Source organism: Ascaphus truei, chromosome 4, assembly GCF_040206685.1.
Source record: "Ascaphus truei isolate aAscTru1 chromosome 4, aAscTru1.hap1, whole genome shotgun sequence".
Taxonomy (NCBI): Eukaryota; Metazoa; Chordata; class Amphibia; order Anura; family Ascaphidae; genus Ascaphus; species Ascaphus truei.
In genome coordinates, this window is record NC_134486.1 from 136,814,732 (window position 1) to 136,842,225 (window position 27,494).

The following is a 27,494-nucleotide window of genomic DNA, read 5'->3' on the forward strand; positions in this document are numbered from 1 at the left end:
TAGAAAGTGGAGAGTGAGCGCAGACATAAAATGTTTACAATTGTTTAATGTTTTTTTTCTATTTTGCATGTCTGGAGCTGGGCGAAAACAACCTGCAGGCAATACCCCACCTTGATGCAGGAAATGCTCCCAGCAATACTGCCAGGTAAGACACAGTGCTTCAATCCATGCACGTCAATTCCCTTCCCCCCAAACCCCACAAAACCTAATGTAAACCTCTAGCAAAACCTAATGCTTATTGTTATCATGTATCAATTTGTTGGATACAATTTGATTAGAGCTTCTTTTAGCCGAGGATACACAGTAACATTATTCCTAATAGAATGTAACATTGTTGTGGCAATAATAACTTGAAAGTCTGACACTGAGTATACTGTATCAGCAGCAATAATAAACCCTGTTGAATATGTCCTGCATGAGTAGCCAATTACAATAAATCAGTGACTCTTGGCGTACAGTAGATCATGCTGTAACTTGATAGAAGATGCAAGCATATTTTAACAATAATGTATTGCGCGATTGATAATATAGAATATTGTCTCTTTTTTTCCAGACCAAGAAGCAGCATCAAGATGTCCAAGAAGCAGCAGCCATTACAAAGAAGAAAAAGACAAGATTTTAAAATTTGAAGAAGAGGTGACGTTGTATTTTTGTATTATTCCCTTTCCCTTTATTATCCTGTACAAATAAAACTATTCATTTTTTAAATATACTTTTTGTGTGTTCATGTTTTTACTGTATATACACTTACAGTAGTACTATACCTAACCTTCTTTGGGTAATTCAATATATAAAAATGTGTAATTGATAAACTGTTCAGAATACATTACTGTACAGTATGTACAAAATAATATATAAATCTAGAAAACATAAGTGGTTTTTATTATCTAGATACTGTACACCAACACCTACACCATCAAAACACTACACCACTTCACCACTACACCAACACCAATGACTCCTTGAAGAAATGCACTGTATCTTTCTGTACAGTAATTTAATTAGGGACATAAATGACACAGGCGCAGAAATGCGATGACACACAAATGCGTTTCAATCAAGATCTAATTATACATACACACATGCGCAGAAATGTGATGACACGCGGAATAAATATTTTACATTCGGAAGAAGAGGTCACATTGTATTTTTGTATTATCCCTTTTTCCTTTATTATCCTGTACAAATTAAACTTTTCATTCTTTAAATATACTTTTTGGGTGTTCAAGTTTTTACTGTCAGTCACTGCCAGTCTGTCAGTCACTTACAGTAGTACTATACCTTCTTTCTTTGGGCATTTCAATATATAAAAATGTGTCATTGATAAACTGTACAGAATTCACTACTGTATAGTATGTACAAAATAATATATAAATCTAGAAAACATAAGTGGTTTTTACTATCTAGATACTGTACACCAACACCTAAAACACCACAACACTACACTACTACACCATCGTCTCCTTGAGGAAATACACTGAACAGTGTATCTTACTGTACAATAATTTAATTAGGAACATAAATGACATGCAGGGGCAAAAATGTGATGACACGCATATGCGTTTCAATCAGGTTCCAATTATGCATACACGCATGCGCAGAAATGTGATGACATGCATATGCGTTTCAATCAAGTTTCAATTAGACATACAGTATACGCATGCGCAGATATGTGATGACGCATACAGTACTGTTTGTGTTTTCAACAAGGTTCCAATTTGCCTCAGAAAATACTTATTTCCCATGTACAGTATACAGTATGAACTCGTAATGTTAATCTTCAAATTTCAATTAAAAACACACACTTGAAGAACTGTACAGCAAAAAAAGACAGGTTGAATTGCAATCAACGATCGCCAACTTGAGTTTCTCGACGGTATTTCATAACACGCTAAAATGCAATTTTCTGCACTCAATAAAAATACTAGTAAACTCGCATCTTAACCCGGGAAAGTTCGATGAAATCACGCAGCATGACCAGGGTATGCTTTGGCAAACAAACAGTGAAATATTTTCATAATAGCCACTGCATCTTTAGGGTTGAAGCAGGAGGTCTCCGGAGCTGAACCACATTAATATCAGATCTGGTGACCCCCTGCTTTTTGAGTTATAGGCCTCCATATCAGGTGCCAGTATCTCTTCCAATTTAAATTTTTCCATGTCACGGCACACGAGACCAGGACATTTAAACTTGCAAGAGTTACCGGCACTCCATACTGGGGTGTACCATGTGATGTCTTCCCTTTTTTTGCTGTTGTGACATCACCTTAAAGGAAGGGAAGCATATGGTACCTGATTGTATGGCTTCCCTCCCTTCAAGGTGATGTCACATCTCTTCAAAAAAGGGAAGGCATCACATGGTACATCCACCAATCGGATTGGTCGATGTACCATGTGATTCCATCAAGTTTGGAGAGAAGTCATTCCTTGCCAAACGTGATGAATGGTTACCAATCGGATTAGTGAAGGTACCATATGTCTGTCAAATGTGGCCTTATACAAGGCCTGTCACATCTCATTTGACAACAAGAAGACAGTGTGAAAACATATACTGGACCTGTTATAGAGAAGAAAGAATATACTAAAAGAAAGAAGATAGGAATGAAAGAAAGAAGATCTACTCACTGGGGACTTCTCTTCATGCTGTAACCCAAGACTTCATATAATACTAAGTGATTTTAAACCTTATAAACAGAATGGTTAAAACAGACGACATACAGATGGAACATGATTAATCTCCACTGTGCCCTGCACTTGGAGCGGGTGAACTGTAGCAGTGCAGCCTGATCACAAACAAGTTCAGCACAGCAGGGAATTTCCCATTAGAATGAACACAGATGAGATTGCATGTTTTGATCCTGTTGGGTCTGACCCAAGTATGGTAGGAGCTATGACTAATTTAAATATAATTTGCATAACCATTAGCATATCTCACAGGGAACCTCAGGTGTGTTCATTTTCAGCACAGGCATCTCTCTCCAATTTATTTGGAGGGAAGTTTGAGGAGACATATGAACAACTGAAAATACTACTAAAATGGAACATGCCCACCATGCCCACCATACAAAGCCCTATTTCAGGCTTTGGATAGAGCGAACACTACCTTCAGGTCATTCTGCTACAAAAGCAAGTACGACCCGGGTAAATTATATGTTAAATCGTGCGGGTTGTCACTTTTAATACTGTAGAGTTTTTTTCAATAGAGAATACGTTGTTTTCACACATTTCATTCTATGACTTCTGTGGCAATAACGACTTTGGAGCTATAAGAATAGGCAGCAGTGTCTCTAGGCACTTTGCAGAATTCCATCAATAGTACTGTAGGTTATCAAACTAGTCTAAGCATTAGAGGAATTGAACATGTCAAACTGTCATTAAAAGGTGGGAATAGATTACTCCAATATTGTAAAAGAGAAAACTTTTGGATTCATTAATTTAAAACATTAGCATCCGGTGGCGAGGGGGTTAAACGTAGACATTGATCTAGCAGCCTTTTTCAAGGATTAATTAGTATTGCCCTTATTCTTCTTTTGTTGTTTCTCTGTATGTTTCTTGTGGATTTCTATTCCATTGTGAACTTTTTATCCCTCACCAGCTTTTGGTAATATTAATAGGCCCATTAGTTTGGTTTTTAATGTTAGCCACTGCAGTGTTTATCAATTTAACACATTTATATGCTAAAAGTGTAGGTTAAAATGTATTTACTTACTGTATGGGAAAAATTCACACATTTTATTTTCATATAATTCACTTATTGTAACTTATTTTAGTGCAAATACAGTATGTGGAGGTTTATAATATCTATTAGGTAACTGTTTAAGACAATTATGTTTATTGACTACTAGTTTGGAGATTTATTAGGATGTATTTAATAATAGAGGTTGAAGTACCTCCAGGTATTAAATAGTGTTATTACATTCCATGTTTAAAAAATCTTTATATCCCAGTCCAAAAGGGGTTACATTATTATATGCATACAAATCCCCTCTGTGGAAGTTAGCAGAGGACTAACGAAACATGTAGGATCTAAAGATCTTTGCAAAATTGGGCAGTGATTGTACATGCGGCCATTGGAAGGTTCATCACACTAGCCATACACAGAAGATCTGAGGTGCATTCTGAAGTATGTAAGGTCTGTGTACCAGGAGGATGCAAGCATTGAATTATTGGAAAACGGAAACGCATCCATGGGTATTTTGAGCACGGAAATCCCCTTTGCTCCATGATGAGTTATATTCTTCCCATGTTTTGAGTGCATTATATACAGTATATTTTTTATTTTACCCATTTGAGATTAAAATTGTATTACTCCATGAGGTTGGTGTGCACACTTTTATATTTTAGATTATTTCTATAATGTACTAGCAGCAAATGTATTGTACCAGAAAATTAGTGTTTCCCCTTGATTGATAGGAACAATTATTTTACTGCTTTTCCATAGATGTAGTGTGTCTTCAAGAACACTAAGCCATTCACACATCTGTATGTCCCTAAAATATGTAGTATGCTGCATTTCTGTGCAATGTTGTGCAATTTGTTATGAAGTGTGAAGCTGTGCTATCTAGAGAGTTTATATAGGCCCGCTCATACTTGAACCAAATAGAATATTGTTCATTTTTAGAATAATATGTTCTATTCAGTTCGCAATGAAAGTTGTTCAATTATGTCTAATATGTGAAAAATCCTGATACAGGTACATTATCATGGTTTAAAAGAAAAAGGCAATTGGTAATCTTTATATGGTCTTATCCATTTTTATGTTTTACAAAAGTATAAATGTGGTTACAGGAAATAAAACAAACTCCTTTAAAATATATTATTTTGTTCCAAGCCATAATATTCTTCATGTTATCTCTCAGTAAGAAAAATGCAGAGCAGGCTCTTTTAATGCCAGTTATGATAATAAGTAATAAGGAATGTCTGTAAAATCTTTTGGTCAGAACAGTTTAAAGTTCATTTTAATGTTTAAATTGTCTTTCACCATTTTAACTATTCACCTTAATGTTTAAATTGTCTTTCACCATTTTCATATGGAAAATATATTATTCCTTGTCCCAGTAAAATATGTAAACAAAATTGTTTCACACATATGAACATTGAATTAAATTAACCATCAATCAGAGAAGCATGGAATTAAAGCATTCCATGATGTTAAATATATGTATGAAACTTATCAAATGAAGTAATTTTAAACATTGTATGTATTTTGGGAAATATGATGGAGAAAAACCTCGCTCTTACCCCTTGTTGGTGAAAGCGTGCTGCCTAGGGATGTACAAAATAGATAAGGATGTGTACCAAGGAAGGTACAATGAAGAATCCCCTTGCAGGCGCACCGCAGACCTTTATAGTATAGACTGTCAGGGGTGGATGTAGTGAATAGTTAAAACTTTATTAAATAACTGTGTAAATGTGTAATTAAAATAGTATATAGTGCAGTACCATACACTAAAATAAAAGATAGACAGTGACGTCTATATTACTCCGCCAAGCGTCTCGCTGAGCTCTTGGGCTCTAGTCAATGTAGTATCGTAGCTACATAGAATACCTATAGTCCTTCAAATCACATGCTCCGTGGTAGAGGTAAGTATATGTGATCAGATAATGTGATATTGTGCACTGTACGATCACTAATGATAATTCCCCTTGGTCCCCACTGGGAGTGTGGATTTGATGATAGAATATGTGTTCAAGGTAATTTATGTTTGGACATCTGTGTCCAAGCACAGGGATAAAATACACCTTGAACTGTGTTTGAATGGGACAGTTTGTCAAAAAATCAGTGTACTGAGACAGAGACCAAGAGCTCAGCGAGACGCTTGGCGGAGTAATATAGACGTCACTGTCTATCTTTTATTTTAGTGTATGGTACTGCACTATATACTGTTTTAATTACACATTTACACAGTTATTTAATAAAGTTTAAACTATTCACTACATCCACCCCTGACCGTCTATACTATAAAGGTCTGCGGTGCGCCTGCAAGGGGATTCTTCAGTGTACCTTCCTTGGTACACATCCTTACCTTGTATGTATTTTGGATAGAGAAAATCTACAGTATTAAGACAGTTACACTTGTATGAGTTTTATGACATTTATCTCTGAAAATTTATAAATGTATGGTTAGTTATATTAAAAGCATGCAGGTGCATATTCATACAGTACAGTACTGTATGGCTGTTTTTGAAGAAAATATTAGTAGCATAAGTGTATACAGTAGTGTACTTATGCAGTTCTATCCCGCGGGCCCTTTTAACAATTGTAGGGCTCTATGCAGTAAGCACCGAAAAAGTGCTCTCGCCAGGTGTTCAATATCGGCATGATTTTGGCGATTTGCCCTCGCAGTATGCAATAAGGGCCAAATCATTGTCGAATCAAGCCGAAAACACTTGTTCCCACTATGGCGATGATTTCCCGATCAGACACAGGTGTATCGGAGAGCTTGGCGATGGCGTGTTATGTTCGCCAATTAAACTTGTTTCTGAATCTGCCAAAGCAAGCATTTTATTGATTGAGCAGCCCATTTAAAGGCAGCGTTTATTTCTATTCATTCTCTGTGTTGTTGGGAGAGAGAGAGACACACAGAGCTGGGCGATTTGCATATTTGATATTGAGAGAGTTGCTGTGTATTGTGATTGGTTTGTCCTGTGTTGTTTTGTTAACATCTTTTTGTTGTTGTCAGTTTGCAAGTGTTGAGTGCGGTTGTGTTGAAATTTCTTTTCTGTTATTTGTGAGTGCTATAGGTATGGTCGAGAGGCATGTGAGGAGTGATGCTGGTGTGAGTGGTACTGGTAGTCATGTGAGAACGCATCTGAGTGAACGTGGGAGTCAGGGGAGTGATGGTGGTGTGAGTGGTGTTGTTGCTGTGAGTGCTAGTCGTGTTGCTGTGAGTGCTAGTGGTGTTGGTGTGAGTGCAAGTGCTGGTGGTGGTGGGGTGTCTAGTGGTGGAGGGGTGTCTGGTAGTTGTGGGGTGTCGGGTGGTAGTGGTGGGGTGCCTGGTGTTGCAGCGATTTTGGAGGCTCTTCCATTGGAAGAAGGAGAGTACAGTCAGCAGCAGCAAAGCTCTGTGGCTGGACGTGGTCGGAAAAAACGTGTGGAGCGGCCACGTAATCCTCGTTTCAATGATGAGGAAAACAGAGATCTTGTGACAGGGATTTTGGAGCACTATGACCATCTGTATGGGCATTTAGTAGGTAAGTCAATCTTTGCATTGATTGTTCAAAAACTTTTTCTCGTATCTGATGTCACATGTGTTAATTGACATCTATTAATCTTTAATATCTATCAATGATAGTAGATTGTTACACACATTATCCTTGATTGTTTACACCGAACATATGAATCCCTAAAATGTGATTTTGTATGTTCATTGAACATTCACGCGAGTTTCTTTAGCTTTGTACAGTATGTCATAATTGTAATACTCATGTGCCACACATATTGAACCTAAACCAGCATGTTATCTATCTATCTCTTTCAACAGTTAGCAGAATTATTTTTTATTCGTCATTAAATTAAATATTAACTTACCATAATTGTTATGTATTTCAAGGACGGACAAATTCAGCCATGAAGAAAGAAATGTGGGAACAGATTAGATTGTCTGTGTCTGCATGTGGGAATAGTGTCAGGACCCACACGAATTGTAGGAAGAGATTTGATGACGTCAAGGCGAATATAAAAAAAATCCAAGCCCAATGGATGCATGCTTGTGCCACTGAGGAGGAGCAGGTGCGTGAGAAATTTCTGACGGTCGTCATGGAGGGTTTGCCTGGGGACCATGATATCTGTATATACGAACATCCATTCCCACCAGGTGAAAAATCTTACTGTACTACACGTGTCGTATCAAAATGTTAATATCAATAGTCCACCCAAAATGTCCTAAATAAAAAAATATAAACATATCTATATATATATATATATATATAAAATATATATATAAATATATATATATATATATATATATATATATATTTATATATATATATATATATCTATATATATCTATCTATATATATATATATATATATATATATATATATATATATATATATATATATATATATATATATATATATATATATATATATATATATATATATATATATATACATTACAGCTTGGTGATGATAGTTCATATATATATATATATATATATATATATATATATATATACACACAGTGGTTGACAAATCACCAAAAAATCTACTCGCCACACAAAAAAACTACTCGCCACCTAGGAGCAAACGTGTGCTGCTTGGGCCAATATTTACTCGCCCGGGGGTTAAATCCACTCGCCGGGGCGAGCAAATGTATAGGTTTGTCGAACACTGTATATATATATATATATATATATATATATATATATATATATATATAATATATGTGTATGCTCATTTATATGTATTGGGTCTGCAATCCTGCCTTACACCATTATGAGCCAGCACACCGCACTTGAACTGCAGGAAGGGATTATGTGTAATGATATTCAAATTAGCACACAGTGCCACCTTTTACTTTAGAAACCATTCAACATCTTTCCCCTATAGGTTTAAGCTTGCAGTATGGCCACAGCTTGGAGCACACCCAGGGTTACATGCATACCCACTAAACACACCCGCAGTCAGCCTTTGTCACATTAATGGGTGTCATCACTGTGTTCTTGGTTATAGTGTGTATGGTAACAAAAATCCATAATTAACTATTTGATTTATCTCCCGATCTATATATATATATAGATAGAATATATATATTTGTTTATCTATGTAACACCTCTAAACAGGCCCTTACTGCATAATAATGTCCTGCCTGTAATATTGTTAAGTCAAAGGCGAACACTATGAACTTTCACACAGACATTCCATTATTGGTTATTAATGCTCTGTTTTTTGCTCATGTTGCCTCATGTGAGCAGATACATGTACCATATAGAATTAAATAGTGTTAATATATAGCTACCTATGTATTGTAAGTACGCTGATGTACCTTTGTGTGAAAACAACTTCAAAAAATATCTAATCATAGCATTGAGGTGAACAGGGGGGGGGAAGAGGGAGCTCAGGGGGTCATGGTGAGGTGAAGTGTTGGGGGAGGGGGTAGAGGTGGTAGAAGTTGACAATGTGAAGCTAAGTTCATGACAGTCATTTTAAATGCTAATTATATGAAAACTTTAAACAACCTTTAGACGATATATGACAAAGTTGCTTTGTCATTAGTGTTTGAAATAACTATTGTAACCTTACTGATATGCCACCTTCTCACACCAGTAGCATCTGTGAGCGAGAAACTGCATGTGGTGCTGAGAGTGCTGAGAGTCACCCACATGCAGCGCTACCCCTGCATCTCCTAAATGTTCATACTGATTTTGAAGTAATATCATACAATGTGAAACAATTATGTGCAGAAATGTAAGCATAGAGTATTGTTTTCATTCAAGGCAGTGATGTCACTTATTGTGCCTCTAATAATACCTAACATATGCAGTGTATGTAGAACAGACCAGTGAATTGGAGTACACATCCCTTCATACATATCTGCATTAACATAGTATGTATGTTGTACGCTTAAAAAAAGATGTATATTCATCATGTTAACAAGTACATTTGTGTTAAGATGGATCATCTGCAGATGGAGCTAAGCATATCATTGTTATCTCGCTAAATAATGCTGATAGTTTTACATCAGTACTCCCACTACAGATACTGTCATGTGTACATAATTCACATAAAGTAAGCTTCTGATGTTTTTCTTCTTTATAGTTGCTCCGCCAGCTCCTGGGTCACCTGTGCCAGCTCAGACACAACACGTGTCCTCACCTGCATCCTCAATGTCATCAGCAGGAATGGAAGGTGAGTGTTTGACGTAAACACAATATAATATGTACATTGCCATGGCAAATTACATTGTTTACAAGATGAATAGTTAATTAATGAAACAGAGGAGATGTACGGTTTCATTACACAACATGTATTGTGTGAGTTTTCAAGTAACAACTATGAGTTGTGATGTAACAACAATCTTCCATTCATTCATCATTCACACTGAGTCGAGACATTAGTAATTGTGGGCAAAAGAGTAAATCATTTATTGTCAAAAAATTATAGATAATATGTCAACATGTAATGTGTTACACTATGAGAACAACTATCATTATTGCATGAAACAATGTTAATGTTCCATGTGAGTTGATCATTTATGTTTTTCTTTTTACAACCAGATCTTTCCGCTCAGGGACAAATTGACTCAAGTGACCATGAAGTTGTTGACACTACTGGATTAACACAGCATTCAAGTCCTCCTGCTTGTGACACTTTCTCTGCAATTGCAGCTTCGGAAGAACGAATATTGGGTGAAGAAAATCATCGCCATTCAGAAATGATCTCACTGCATGAAAGGATGATGTCACTGCATGAAAGGATGCATGAAAGGATGATATCAGAAATTACACAAATAAAAAATGTCATCATACGAATTCCTAAAGAACTCCAAAATCTCAACAACACATTACAAGCACTAGTTCTGAATGTAAGCTAAGTCAATCAGTTTAGGAGTACAGCAAGATGGCAGGAATTCCAGTTTAACCCATCAGAGGATGGATATTTCCGTGGTGCTAATTTTTCTCCAGACCCATCAGTTCTTCATTCACCACTTCAGGATTTTTCAGGTACACTTGGTGTAACTTCTGTGCAGGTCCCTGTCAACATACAAGTGTTGCATCATCTGTTCCAAATATTGAACCGACACCTGCAAATGAGACATGCAAAAGAAAGATTGGTGAACAATTACAAATAACCAGCTTTTGGAAGAAGACAAAAACACACACACAAGAAACTGCTCCACCAGTGTTTAAATGTATCACAAGTGCTGAACCAGTGCCACAGGCCCCACCAAGTACCCCCAAACTGCCCCAGGCCCCAACAAGTGCCCCCGAAGTGCCCCAGACCCCACCAAGTGCCCCCTAAGTGCCCCAGGCCCCACCAAGTGCCCCCGAACTGTCACAGGCCCCAACAAGTCCCCTGAACTGCCACAGGCCCCACCAAATGCCCCCGAAGTTCCCCAGGCCCCAACAAGTGCAACTGTTAAGCCAAGAGTACTTGGCACAGGGAGAAGGCGATCACAGCAGCCAACAAGCAGGCCTGTGACTCACTCTCAAAAGGCAAAACATAAATAAATAACAACAAAGTTCACTAAATTATTTTGTGTTGTTGTGGTGTTTAATGCATTCTCTTTCATGCATAGTGTATGTATGATCATGTAGAGATGGTTGCAAAGATTCAAGTATGCCCTTGTAGACATATGAATGTTTACAAATGCTCATTCACTGAATTAGGTAAGGCATGTTTGCTAATATATTATAAACAATTATTAATCTGTTGCATAGTGAAAATACATTATGTCAGTCAGTGCATGTAAATGGAATATGACATTCACTTAGCTCTTGTTAAGTATGATAAATTTCACCTTGAGTATTCTAATGTTTAGTGTCATGTTATGACACTATTATTTCAATACAACATCATTAAATGTCCCATATCACATGACCTAGTGTTTCATGTAATGTGTAAATTAGTATTGACCCTCTACGAAATCTACTTTGAATAATCTTCATTCATACTTCATCATAATTGCACTTATTATTTCACCACTTTGAGTTTATCTTAAGTGTCAGCAGCTGTGTCACATAACACCACATATAAATATGAGCACTTTATTTCACAATCGTAATAGTAGAGGGTTAGATATAGATTCTATATTTTCCACAGAACAAAATAATGATATACCCATGATACAAGATGATGAAAAGGTAGAAGATGTAGAAGCTACGTATGACAGATTAGAAAAATTATTAACACACGAATCCCGCCAACTATGGGACGCGGTAGCTTTAGAGAAATATTTGGAACAAAAAATGATCCCAAGAGGTCTTCGAATTTTTAAATCACCAACAACTGATTTTGAAAGTGACCAATTTATTATAGAATGGAATAGACTATTGGACAATTGTTCATTCGAATTAATGAGATTTCTAATTATGAATAGAAGAAAATTATTACAAAAATTAGATAATGAAATTATTGAAATCCAAGAATATTTAGAAACCATTACCAGCTCAGAGAAAATGTTATATGAAGACAAATTGAGAAAAAAACGAAACAAATAGAAAAAGAAATAAAAGAAAATAAAAGAATTAAACACCATAGGGACAAGTTAGATTATGCCCAAGGTAAAAACAGAAATTGGAAAAAAGCTTCAAATTTAGAAAAAACACAAAGGTAATAAACGGTATGATAGAAAATGGGCACCAGAAAAGTCCAAATATGATGGGTCCCGGGATAGGACTCCATCCAATCATAGAGACAGTAGAAAGAAAAAGGATGAAACAGACCGCACTAATCTTAGAAGGGAAAAGGAAACTAATATAGAAGATCCCAATATTAAACCTAAATACAATATGAATTCTCCTTTTCAACAACTAAGAGGCTTACAAGAAAATGACACACAGCAGAAAAAGACAAGTCCCACAAAATCTCCCACGAATAAGAACAAACATATGAACAAAAGCATTGAGAGTCCCACAAAAGCCCCAAAACCACTTAATGGTGATAAAAAACAGGGAGGCTCCCAAATTTCCAATTTAGAAAAGAAACCAACGTTTTTTTTTTTAGATTGGAAGAGAGAAAGGGACGAGGAATATCAGAGAAAAAAATCGGACAAAAAGTGGGATTCACCCAACTCAAGAAAAAGAAAAATAGGGAGAGAGGTAGAAGAGGTGGGAAAGAAAAAACCAGCCAGAACAATAAGCGAATGAGAGAATATAAGAAAATTAAACAACAACTAAATATATTCAATATAAGTCAATACAAACTGACTAAATATGAAAAACAAGTGTTGAGTAAAGGTTTAACGTTTGCTCCAACAAATGACCCTAATAATTTTGAGATTTATATAGATGTGCAAAAATTTATCAGAAAACTAGCCTTAAAGAGGTTTTTTGCTAAAAATAAAACATCCATTAATGAAAGTATAGAGGGTGCAAACAAACATTTTACTAAGTTTAAACCAAACTCAACATTTTAACCCAAATTTGCTAGGGGTAATTTAGTGGAATCATTCGCTGAGATGGTCACAGCAGATTTAGAGAGACACATTTTGAAAGAGAGAACAAGGAAAGACAATCTTAGTTCTGATGAGAAGCAGGAAATAACACAATTGGAAAACAACAAACAGATCGTGATAAAGTCGGCAGACAAGGGGGGGGCATTGTAGTCATGGATGCGGCCTACTATATTGAGGAGTCTAGGCGCATTCTTGAGGACAAGGACACATACACTGGCGACACACTTTATTCGAGCTCGGCTAGTCCCACGAATTCGGGTATACTTGGGTGTATTGAGGTTTGTGACTATTTTCTGCCCGAGTGCATTGCGTTATTTTCCAGGCAGGGATTGAAGCATTTTATTCCCGCTGGCTGCAATACTGCACAGTATATATATATATATATATATACTGCATTACAATTCATGAATTTATGCCATCTGGTAGACACGCGAAGAATTGCAGCCTATTAAATCCTAATCATTATCATTTAACAGATCAGCCGCCCGTCAGCCAGGCATGAACCGTGGCTGGGAAGGCAAACGCAACGGGGCTTGTCAGAGGTGAGGAGCGGCGCATTCCAGGTATCTGCCAGGTACATACTGGGTATTTGCTCGAATAAAGTGTGTCGCAGCAGTACCTCCCTTTAAACAGTAATCCTACATCAAATTATCAGGATACATTGAAACTCTTACTAGAGGGAGCTGTAAATGAAGGTGTCATAAATGATAGGGAGTACGAATTTTTGTACAATTTACATCCAAGAATCCCTATCTTCTATATGATACCGAAAATACATAAAGATCTTGTGAGACCTCCCGGTCGCCCTATAATATCGGGCATAGGATCAATTACTTCATCGTTATCGCAGTATATTGATCATCATTTGCAAAAACATGTAATTAAACTGCGCTCACACTTAAGAGACACTACGCATATTCTGCAAATCTTGAGGGACCTACAATGGCAACAAGAATACATTATATTCACTGCTGATGTAACATCGCTTTAGACTGTAATTTCACACACAAAAGGATGTGAAGCGACAAGATCTGTATTGGAAAATGATAAATCCCTGTCAGTTCAACTGGTCACATTTTTGATGGAATCCATCAATTTCATCTTAAGGCACAATTATTTCCTATTCAAAGAACAATTCTATCTTCAGACATGTGTCACCACCATGTATACTAAATTCGCTCCCAGTTACGCGAACCTATATATGGGTAAGTGGGAGGATGATGTCATCTGGTCCAATATAGAACTGGGAGCGAATCTGGTCCTATGGCGGCGCTACATAGACGACGTCATATTCATATGGAGGGGCACCTTTTGTGAATTAGAGAAATTTTAAATATATCTAAATGCTAATGATAGAAACCTGACCTTTACATTTAAGGAGAGTCAAAACTGCATAGAGTTTTTGGATTTACAGCTGTACACAGAAAACAACATTTTGAAAACCAAAACATATTACAAACCTGTGCAAGCCAATAATTACCTACTAGCCAGCAGTCACCACAATCCAAATTGGATTAGAAACATTCCCAAAGGTCAGCTGGTCAGGATTAAACGTAATTGTTCGGACCCTTCAGTTTTTGATGCCCAGGCACAGGAATTAAAACAGAAATTTGTTGATCGTGATTATAATAGACATCAGTTAGACAATGCCATAGAGACTGTCAAAGCTATGACAAGGTCAGATTTGTTGGAATATAAACCAAAAGAAAAAATCAACACTATGACAGACACTGTGGCATTTATTACAAAATACAGTTCACTAGCACCACAGATTATTAAAACATTTGATAAATACTGGGGTCTTTTACGGCAAGACGACATCTTGAAAGGATTTCTGAAAGAAAAACCAGAAATGTATTTCAGGAAAGCAAACAATTTAAAAACAAAATTGTCACCCAGTTGTCCTTTCAGCAGAGACGCACAAAATAAAAGAGACACAATTAAAGGATACTTTCCATGTGCTAAGTGCACAACACGTTAATACAGCATCAAAACTCAAAAGTTTTCTTCCAACATTACATATAAAGAATACCCTATTAGAACATTAATAAATTGTCATAGTCAATTCGTAATATACCTGTTGGAATGCCCGTGTGGCCTGCAATATGTGGGCCGCATGGGTAGAACATTACAAAGAAGGCTTGGAGAGCACATATACAACATCAAGAGAGGCTTTGAGGCCCATAATGTGTCTCTCCATTTCTAAATAAAACACGCACAAAGCCCAGTGGGACTAAATGTCATGCCATAGAATGTCCTACATTCTGTAAGAGGGGGGAGATAAAATAAATATCATTTCCAGAAGAGAATTCTATTGGATTTTTGAATTAAAAACCCTCAGCCCCCAAGGTTTAAATGTTGAATTCGATCTGTCAGCATTCCTCAAATAGTGTATAATCCACAAGATTGGCTGGATGGCCCTGTCCTTGTCCGCCGACAACATCAGCCATCATAGAATTGCCTGCTTTGCATTATAAAATTATAAAATTATAAAATTTGATCACATTATAAAAATGTTATCACATCATAAAATCTTATCACAATTAAATTATATATTTAGTGGTAGAATTATACCATTTGATTTGTATCATCAGAACACAATATATTAGTATTATTATTAATATTATTATTATTATATTTATCACTGTAGAATATTTGAAGTAGTCACGGTTATTTGTTAATATATAAATGTATAATAATATTTCACTTAAATAGTCACATTAATATTACTGAAATATAGTTTAAATGTTCTTTTGGGCTTTCCACCTCAAAGAAATGTGTCTCTCTAAAGATAGCACTAAAAATAGCTCCAAATATATAAATATCCTAAAAAAATATATTTCCGTAAGAAGTTTCATTCATATATATAAGTACTTGTTGACCATCAAAATTTAAAAGACCATTATAATTCTCTGGTGAAAAATCAGCAAATGTATCATTATATGTAAATTTGTGTGTCATTTTGCATAATGACTATTGTATTTCATATAGTTTGCATTGCATAGTATATTACGACTCTATCTATACCGACATTAAGGACATATAAATCAATCAAGATAAAAATATTTTTACAATTATAATGGTATTAATAATTTTTATTTTTATTTTTATTTAAAAAAAAAATGTATGCCCCCCACCAAGGGATTTAAGTATCATGCACATATGTGTCCCGGTGTCCAAAGTCTGGATAGAAGTAATATGCATTAAGTAGATACTTGTTGTAATATCATCTTGTTGTAATATCATTATGTCTAGTATTAGATTCATCCACTATTGCTTTATGTTATCCAAAGCTTTATCCAATGGTTTAAATGTTGTAAAGCTATTCATTTATATGTACAGAAATACAGGACTTCCATTAGGGTGTTCCCAAGAAACAATCACATCAATTATCACAATTGAACTATCTGGGGTTTAAAAGGAAGCATAGTCCCATGTATCAACCATCCCTGACGAAGAAACCCATCAATTGGAGTTTCGAAACGCGTAGGAAGGTTTTTGGCCATCCAGGGACACCGTAGCAGTGCCATCCAGGTGGTGACGTCAGCGGAGGAGACGATCGAAAGACACTCTGTAGGCAACGAGACCACGAGGATTGCAGGAGATCCTCCCGCACAAACAGACATCTGCACCCCATGGCGAGCGGTGATTTCTGGAGTTAAAGACCCCGAACCATTGTACATGTCCTACTCATGTTCGGTGAGTAGGATTTCAGTTTTACCACGACGGGGCAATATAGCTTCCTTAAGCACAAGCGCTTGGAAGTTTTCCTTTTCATTTAATCATCAGTAGATTGATCAACTGTTTTAACAATATTTTTTCATAAATTGTAATATCAATTGTTTTAATTAATAAATGCTCTTTATATACTATCAAATGTCCTAAGGGTAATACACTATTGCGGTGTTTTTTGTATCTCTTTGTCTTCCTCTCGGAGGTTTCCAGCACAAGAAGAGAACTTTTGCACAAAACTCTACTTCCATTCCATCTTCAGCGCCATAGGAGGTTACTCCACAAATACTTCATCATGTTGACATGTAATCATGTATGAAATACTTTCAACGCCAACAATATGTAAGTGTCTATCATTATATATTTTGTCTCTCTCTGTGTGTGTGTGTGTATATATATATATATATATATATATATATGTAGCCCTCTTTCCCCCCCCCCCCCTAAGTGAGATTGGGGTGTGTAGGTGTATCTGACTACTTCTCAGTGTGGCGCTATACCTGTTGGCTCACAGGAGGGCTGAGCTTCCGCCATGGGGAACCTGGGGCATTTATACTAGGGGTACTTACTTCCAACGATGCAGCGCCTCCACCTGCGATGGCTCCCACCAGAGGGGGAGTGGTTCCTCGCAGGACAATCACAATAATCGATACTCACACAGATATATATATATATTAACTAGGGACTTTACTGAACATGCAAGAAAACAGATCACGGTAATATCATCATAACCTGTGTCCCTCTCTAGAGGAGACACTTACTGCGTCACGCAGGACGCTTCCCCAACACTAGGTGGTCCCACCCAGTGTCCAGAGAATCCCCACCCTATGTCCCGCACTCTAGTAGAGAACGTGGGTGACTGCGCAGTCACTAAGAACTACTAGGCCTGTTGGTGCACATGTGATTCAGAGTTCCCTGCCGAGCACTCCGGTGCTCGGGCCTGCAACAATCTTCTCAAAGGGTCAGACGTGCGATGCATCCGTCTGATCCTATCCAGGTGATTTCTCCAGGGACCCCAACGTGGGTCCAACCGCTTCACGGGAACAGCAACCGAATCACGGGAACAGCAACCGCCGCTATATCCCTATCTCGCTAACGGGCAGTAGCGTGACAGGAACCCTAGCCTAGGGCCTGTCCCTGATGTACCGCAACCTGAGGTGACTTGGGGGAACTCCTAGGGCCTGCGGGGTAATAACCTGCCCCACTCCCCTAACTCGTCCCAGTCCTGACTCTCACTGAACACTAACACTAACACTAGCAGCTACGCACTGCAAACTTCAGAATGCGTACAGCAACTTGCTGCACACTAGCACTATGCCTTCTTGTCAGGCCTCACAGCATTGCCAGCCGTGACCCTGACAAGACAGCACTCACACATGCACTAAGGGCAGCGTCCCTATCTTGGGCCGTCCCTCAGCACTTACCCACTACCCTGGTGGGGAGTTGGGGCCTTACTTGGGATGTGGGGGACCTTACTCGATGCAGAAGTTGCACATGCTCTCTGCACCCTTCCTTCCCTCACAGCTCCCCAGCTCCAACTGCCGTTCTCAGCGCGCGAAATGTATTTTATTGCTCCCTCTAGAAATCCTTGGCCCTTATTGGCCACACGGAGGCACTTGATGTGCTTGCCCCTAAGCCTCATGGGAGTTGTAGTCCCGTGGAGGCTGCAAATACATTGGGGCCACGTGCGCGCCTTTCCTGCGCCTGCGCGAATCCCTAATGGCTGTCGCAACCTCTCCTGAACAGTCCCTGCCCTCTCGCAACTCTCTAGGCTCTGTCCTGCGCATGCGCGACCTCTCTGGGGCTTTGGGGATCTTTCTGCGCATGCGCGATCACTGCGCATGCACGAGTAGCGGCAATGGCAGCCCCCGCTAACCGGGTGCACCGCCCGGACTCTCAGTGCTCCCTGCACTGGCCCCCACCTTTGCATTGTGCCGCCGGAGCTCCAGGGATGCCGAGCGCTCCCTGCACTGGCCCCCACCTTTGTGAACAGCCTGCGGGTCCGTCGCTGCCTCCGACGGCACCCGCGCTTGCGCTGACACAAAGGAGAGGGGGTCTCTGGTGGTCTAGGGGCACCAATGCTACACTCTCCCCCTGGTGGAAAATCCAACGTCCCCGCTTGGGGAACGACATCACACGGCATAAAAGTTATATAACCAAAAGGCATTGCACAGAAAATACAACTTATCATTTCGACTATAACCATCTGATTACAAGGCACGTCACACCATACTATACCCGAGACTAGCTGAGACCATTTGTGGGGTGCCCCTAACTGATCATGTGGGGGTACCTCACTTTTGCGTCCGTGAGCCTCCGCTAGAAAAATCTCCTGTAGAGCACGCTCTGGGGTCACAGTCACCGGTTCTGTACTACTTCCTCCCCCTGGTGGAAGGAATAGCACAGTGTCTCTGGGCCAGGCCTTTACCCGGCCATCCACGGCAGGGATGCGGTAGACCCGGAGGCCAGGACCTTTCCCGCGGTCCACTACATGGTGAATGGAGCGCTCCTTGTTGGGCTTAAAGGAGGCACATTTCACTGAATCCTTCTCCACACAGTCTTTGTCCGCTCCAGCAATCCCTTTAACGGTGACATCTTCTGCGGACAGCATAACCTCTTCATGCCGTCCCGTGTCTTGAAAAGGCCAAGCTTGGAGATTCCTCGCGCAGGAGTAAGTGTCGCTCCGGTCCGTTGTACCGGATTCCTTGATGAGGTCGGATTCGTTCCCTGGTCTGCAGAGATCGTCTTGGGGAGACACCTCCACCAGGACACGATGACGGGGTGAGCCCATCGCCCGGGTGACCCTACCTTTGGAGTCACCAGGCTCCACGATCACCGGGGAGCTCACACCCGACACCACTGGGGCAGTCAACTTACCCCTGTCGTTGTTGGCAGGTACTGATCCCAAGCCTGGGACCGCTGGTACCTCGGTGGTAGGCCGGACTGGCCGTTGCAGGGCACACGGCCCATATCACGGTCTGCATCAGCTGAGGTGGTTGGCTCGGTGACCTCACTGGAGTGGTCCCTCGGCAGGCGCATCACCACGAGCGGTTGGCCGCTGGAGTCACCAGACAAAGATGGGGGTATAAACATCTTACCCTGGGCTTCCGGAATCTGTGGTTCTGGTCTCGGTGGTTCCTGCTCGGGAACCGGGTCTGGAACCGACATCTGGGGTTCCGACATCTGGAGCTCCGTTTTCAGCGGCTCCGGCTCAGCGTCTGAAAAGTCCATTTGAGCACACGGCCCCTCCACTACCTCCATCGCTGAAGTGAAAGAATTAGTAGCGGCTTCACTGTATGCTTGAAGATAACAAGGCTTGCTCCCCCTGGTGGAATCTGAAGGAGGGGCACTTTCTACAAGGGAGTGGTGGTGGCTCTGTGCTGAGTCACTCACCGTGCAGGGGCGGGGTTCAGGTTTTCGCACCCAACCTGGACAATACTCTGCAACAATTTCTTGCACAGTCCTGGTGCTCTCCCGACTTGGCAGGAGCCGCCATCTTAGGTGTGACTCACTGCTAGAGAGAGACTCCATTTTAATCACAGTCTCTGCAATTACACTAGGGCTCTCTGTATAGATAGGAGGGTAGCCTTCTGGTTTTCCCGCCAATCCCGGACAGTTTTCTTCAACACAATTTAGTGCAGGCTTGCAGCCAGCATCACGTGCGCTCCCCTGCTCTGGCGGGAGACGCCATTTGGCTGGGTCGGCGTAAACCAGGGGGTACCCCTCAGACGGGCCCCCGGGCATACACAGGGCGGACGGTGCCTCTGCCAGGCATATATCCGCAGTGGGGGTTACTACAAAAAGTATCGATTTCCATGTGGACGTGGGTGTGAGGAATCAGGGATCGCGGCGCCCGCGCCCTGGTTCCTCTGCTGATATATTCCCTCCTGCTGCCGTGGCGCGCACCCCTCGCCAGCGCCACTCACCTCCATCGGTTCTGGGGGTTCCCCGTCGTCCTCGGCGTCCCCGGTTTCCAGCAGTACCTCACGCGGCCGCCATGTTGCTCGGGCGCGCGCCTGAACAGCGCGCGCCGGGCGAAGTTAATTTATTCACTGCTCTGGCAGTGAAGACCCGCCCCCAATACAGAAATATGATCTCCTGTCAAGACAATAGTCCTCACCTGCCTGCCAATCAAGGGAACCTATCCAGGATGGCTCCACGCAGTCCTCCAGGTCTGCCTTCACTTCTGATTGGTCAGCCACACTTTATAATGCCAGTCCTTCCTATCATTCATTGCTCGACATAGTTTTCACTTGGATTACTACTCTGGCGTTTTCTCTCTCATTCACTCAGGTTACGACTTGGCTTGGCGGACGTCTCTCTCTGGCTCTAGACCCCTGCTTGGACAAACGACCTTCCAGAATTCTCCAATCCCAGACCTTGGCTAACGGCAACGACAACGGCATTTCTACACCGGTACCGGCAAGTATTGCTAGCGAACTACACCTGGCCTGGCAACGCCAAAATCACCACACTCCGGACACGCTCCCTTTGCTGCGGGTGCGTGCTTCTATACGTTCCTCACCTCAGTGAAAGGAACGGGTCTGGTCTGCGGGCAGCACCGGCGTAACATTACTGCACCGACACACTTTATTCGAGCAAATACCCAGTATGTACCTGGCAGATACCTGGAATGCGCCGCTCCTCACCTCTGACAAGCCCCGTTGCATTTGCCTTCCCAGCCTGGGTTCATGCCTGGCTGACGGGCGGCTGATCTGTTAAATGATAATGATTAGGATTTAATAGGCTGCAATGCTTCGCGTGTCTACCAGATGGCATAAATTCATGAATTGTAATGCAGTATATATATATATACTGTGCAGTATTGCAGCCAGCGGGAATAAAATGCTTCAATCCCTGCCTGAAAATAACCCAATGCACTCGGGCAGAAAACAGTCACAAACCTCAATACACCCGGGTATACCCGAATTCGTGGGACTAGCCTTGCTCGAATAAAGTGTGTCGCCAGTGTATGTCGAGCCCACATGACGCAGACCAGACTGTGGACTCTATGATGATGGCCATGTACCAACAAATACAGGCCTTAACGGATCAAGTGGCTCTCCTCTCCCAACAGGTATCGGACCGCCCTTTACAGGCTCCGCCTGCGGCTGCACCCCCGGCTCAGCCTGACTTATCTTCCACTTCATTTTCAGTTCCGAAGATTCCGGCTCCAAGGCCCTACGCAGGGGATCCACACACCTGTCGTTGCTTTCTCAACCAGTGCGAGATCCAGTTCGAGATGGCTCCCCAGCTGTATGCTACTGGCCGGAAAAAGGTAGCTTACGTATATAGTCTGCTCACAGGTAATGCACTGGCATGGGCCTCTTCGATCTGGGAACTACGCCCTGATATTACCCGCGATTACGCGGCCTTCAGACGGGACTTTCGACAGGTTTTTGATATCCCCGCATGTCAAGAGACTGCTTCTGATACCTTGCTAGAGCTTACACAGGGACGTCGGCCTGTGGGTCAATACGCCTTGGAATTCAGAACCGTAGCAGCTGAGACTCATTGGGGTCAGGAGGCTTTAGTCGCCGCCTTCTGGAAAGGTCTATCGGAGTCTCTGAAGGATGAACTTGCTTCCCACACCAGGCCAGAGTTACTGGAGGATCTCATCACCCTGGCTACACGTATGGATCAGCGCCTTCAGGTACGCCGCGCTCAGCGTCAGCTTCCCCGGGCTACGCCTTTCCGTGCTTCCTTTTCCAGGTTCTCTACTAACCAGAGACCCGTCGTATCCCCGTTACTGGCGCTGGAGGCTCCAGAGCTGATGCAACTTGGGGTTCAGCAACCTCGGGTACCGTCACGACAACTTCGCTCTACTGGGGAATCGTGCCATCATTGCGGAGCTTCTGAGCAGCGTACCCGTAACCATCCTCCATCTCCGGGAAACGACTAAGCCCAGTGAGTACGAAGGGGCGCTCTCTGGGTACTGAATCTCCTTGCCCCCCTCCAAGAAGGGAACTTCCCAAAAGATTGACTATTCCCGTCTCCCTTTCAGGACCGACTTTCCGCACCTCCACTGCTGCATTTATCGATTCCGGCGCAGGAGGGAATTTCATAGATCAAACCTTTTCTGAGCAAAATCAAATTCCGCTTTCCAGGAAGGACTCTCCCGTTGCCTTGGTCGGGATTGATAATCGACCTCTCACCCCGGCTTATATCTCCTTAGAGACCGTACCTATCACCCTTTCTACTCATTCTCACAAAGAGACTCTGGGTTTTGATGTTATTCATGCCCCAGGAACACCTATCACGCTTGGCTTGCCCTGGTTACAGAAGCATAATCCACTCATCGATTGGGTGTCTCCTAACCCTATTAACTGGAGGTCAAGGTCAGAGAAACCTTTTTCCTCTATCAAGCAACCATCCTTTCTATTAGCCAATACATCAAGTTCTCTGAGGGAGTTGCCTTCTCCATATGCCGAATTCTTGGACGTTTTCAGCAAGGCTCAGTCTGAACTTCTACCTCCTCATCGTTCCTACGATTGTCCGATTGATCTGGTAGCTGGTTATACCTTGCCGAAAGCCAAATCTTATCCTCTCTCGTTGCCCGAGACCAAAGCTATGGACGAATATATTCGTGAGAATCTTAAGCGGGGCTTCATACGTCATTCCAATTCTCCTACGGGGGCTGGATTCTTCTTTGTCAAAAAGAAAGATGGTACTCTCAGACCATGTATTGATTACCGGGGTCTGAACCATATCACGGTGAAGAATTGTTATCCACTCCCACTCATCTCCGAACTCTTTGATAGTTTCAGGGGGCCAATCTCTTTACTAAACTGGATCTCCGTGGGGCATACAACCTCATCCGCATCCGGGAGGGCGATGAATGGAAGACTGCCTTCAACACCCGTAGCGGACACTACGAATATCTAGTGATGCCCTTCGGGTTATGCAACGCACCGGCAGTTTTTCAGGACTTCATCAATGACATCTTTCGAGACGTTCTTAATATATTTGTCATTGTATACCTGGATGACATCCTTATTTTTTCTCAAAACTTACAGGATCATATCATCCATACGAAGTTTGTGCTTTCACGCCTCCGCGAGAACCGGTTGTTTGCTAAAATGGAGAAATGCATTTTTCATCAGTCTACCACTTCTTTTCTCGGATACATCATCTCCAACAAAGGTTTGGCCATGGACCCAGAGAAGCTAAAGGCCGTCGTGGATTGGCCACAACCCAATTCCCTCAAATCTGTTCAACGGTTTTTGGGGTTTTCTAATTATTACCGGAAGTTTATCCGCAACTTTTCCACCATTGTCGCTCCTATCACGGCACTGACCAAAAAAGGTGCAGACCCTTCATCTTGGTCTCCAGAAGCTGTCACGGCATTCGAGACACTGAAACAAACTTTTGTCTCTGCTCCCATCCTTCGACACCCTAACACGAATTTCCCCTTCACCTTAGAGGTTGACGCTTCGGACTGTGGGGCTGGGGCGGTTCTGTCGCAGAAATTTTCTTCCCAGGATAAACTTCATCCTTGCGGGTTTTTCTCCAAAAGATTTTCATCGGCAGAGAGGAATTATGACGTGGGCAATAGGGAACTTTTGGCCGTCAAAATGGCTCTTCAAGAATGGAGACATCTTCTGGAGGGGTCAAAAGAGCCATTCACCATCCTTACGGACCATAAGAACTTATTGTACATTGAGAATGCCCGTCGCTTAGGTCCTCGCCAAGCTCGCTGGTCGTTATTTTTCTCTAGATTCAATTTTGTTCTCTCATACATTCCCGGCACTAAGAACGTCAAGGCGGATGCTCTCTCCCGGCAATACTCTTCTGAAGAGAGATCAGAGAAAACCACTGAGTCCATCCTCCCTAAACAAAGAATCTTAGCAGCTGTGGCATTCAAGAATCTGGAGAGGATCATCAAGTCTCAAGAGAACCTCCCGTCCGGTCTTGTGGTTCCTAAAGACGCTTTGTATGTGGAACCCAAATTTATCCCTGAAATACTGGACTGGGGACACGCCGTCCGTTCGGCAGGGCATCCTGGATTCAAGAAAACCTTGGACCTCATCCGTCGTACCTTTTGGTGGCCCAATATGGCTAAAACCATTCTGGAATTTACACGGTCCTGTCCGGTATGTGCGCGTAACAAGATTCCTCGTCAGAAAACTCAGGGTCTTCTCTTACCTTTACCAATTCCGGAGCGTCCCTGGTCCCACATTTCGATGGATTTTATTGTGGAGTTGCCTAGGTCGAATGGCATGAATACCATTCTTGTGGTAGTAGATCGGTTTTCCAAGATGGCACACTTTATCCCTCTCAAAGGATTACCCTCCTCACCCGCCCTTGCGGATATTTTTGCCAAAGAGATTTTCCGGATCCATGGGATTCCTACATCCATCGTGTCCGATCGGGGTTCCCAGTTCGTCTCCAAGTTCTGGAGAAATTTCACCAAGAGACTAGGTATCTCGTCTTCCTTTTCTTCTGGATATCACCCTCAATCCAACGGACAGACCGAGAGGGTTAATCAATCCCTCGAGAAATACTTAAGGTGCTTCGTCTCTAATTCTCAGGATGACTGGGCAGAATTACTTATCTGGGCTGAGTACGCATTCAATTCTTCCAGGAATGAGTCCACCCACGAGACTCCCTTCTTTATCAACTACGGATTCCATCCGGCTCGCCTACCTATTACTAAAGAATCCTCTGGGGTACCAGCCGTGGACGAACATGTTGCTCTCCTACAAGACTCTTGGTCCAGAATACAATCTGCATTACAAAAAGCATCCTTGACATCTAAAAATCAGGCTGATCGTCACCGTCGTCCGGCACCCGAATACAAACCCGGGGACAAGGTGTGGCTATCTTCCAAGAACATCCGTCTCAAAAAGCCTTCCCTCAAATTGGCTCCTAGGTTCCTGGGTCCCTTTTCCATTTTGGAGCAGGTTAATCCGGTTTCTTTTCGACTCCAACTTCCTCAAAGCATGAGAATTCCGAATGTCTTTCACACCTCACTTCTCAAACCTTTTATCTCCAGTAGCCTCTTTCCGGATCACACTTCGAAACCAGATCCTGTGATGGTACAGGGTAACGAAGAGTATGAAATACAGGCTCTACTGGATTCCCGTCTTTCAAGAGGTAAAGTCCACTTCTTGGTCCACTGGAGAGGTTTTGGACCCGAAGAGAGGTCATGGGTACCCCTGAAAGATATTCATGCTCCAGGACTCCTCAAACGTTTTCGTAAGAAGTTTCCATCAAAACCATGGAAGGATCGTCCTGAGGCCGATCCTGAAGGGGGGGGTACTGTGAGGAATCAGGGATCGCGGCGCCCGCGCCCTTGTTCCTCTGCTGATATATTCCCTCCTGCTGCCGTGGCGCGCACCCCTCGCCAGCGCCACTCACCTCCGTCGGTTCTGGGGGTTCCCCGTCGTCCTCGGCGTCCCCGGTTTCCAGCAGTACCTCACGCGGCCGCCATGTTGCTCGGGCGCGCACCTGAACAGCGCGCACCGGGCGAAGTTAATTTATTCACTGCTCTGGCAGTGAAGACCCGCCCCCAATACAGGAATATGATCTCCTGTCAAGACAATAGTCCTCACCTGCCTGCCAATCAAGGGAACCTATCCAGGATGGCTCCACGCAGTCCTCCAGGTCTGCCTTCACTTCTGATTGGTCAGCCACACTTTATAATGCCAGTCCTTCCTATCATTCATTGCTCGACATAGTTTTCACTTGGATTACTACTCTGGCGTTTTCTCTCTCATTCACTCAGGTTACGACTTGGCTTGGCGGACGTCTCTCTCTGGCTCTAGACCCCTGCTTGGACAAACGACCTTCCAGAATTCTCCAATCCCAGACCTTGGCTAACGGCAACGACAACGGCATTTCTACACCGGTACCGGCAAGTATTGCTAGCGAACTACACCTGGCCTGGCAACGCCAAAATCACCACACTCCGGACACGCTCCCTTTGCTGCGGGTGCGTGCTTCTATACGTTCCTCACCTCAGTGAAAGGAACGGGTCTGGTCTGCGGGCAGCACCGGCGTAACAGTGGGATCGTGTTCTTCATCTAAGGACATGCGTGCGGCCACCCAGAAATTTTACGCATATAGTACTGAACCACGACCGCGGGTGTTTTTGCGGGAAGGCCTCCTACCGCCAACACCCGGCCAGGTTCCATACATTGCCTCAAAGCCCAGGCAAGGACCTCGTGTCCGGACTTTACAAACTTGGTGAGAAAAAAAATGAGACTTGGACAATTTGAAAAAAAATGGAACAGGGCACCCCAGGTCTGGCTCTCAGCAGCGCCTCCAAATGTAGCCCTCTTTCCCCCCCCCCCTAAGTGAGATTGGGGTGTGTAGATGTATCTGACTACTTCTCAGTGTGGTGCTATACCTGTTGGCTCACAGGAGGGCTGAGCTTCCACCATGGGGAACCTGGGGCATTTATACAAGGGGTACTTACTTCCAACGATGCAGCGCCTCCACCTGCGATGGCTCCCACCAGAGGGGGAGTGGTTCCTCGCAGGACAATCACAATAATCGATACTCACACAGATATATATATTAACTAGGGACTTTACTGAACATGCAAGAAAACAGATCACGGTAATATCATCATAACCTGTGTCCCTCTCTAGAGGAGACACTTACTGCGTCACACAGGACGCTTCCCCAACACTAGGTG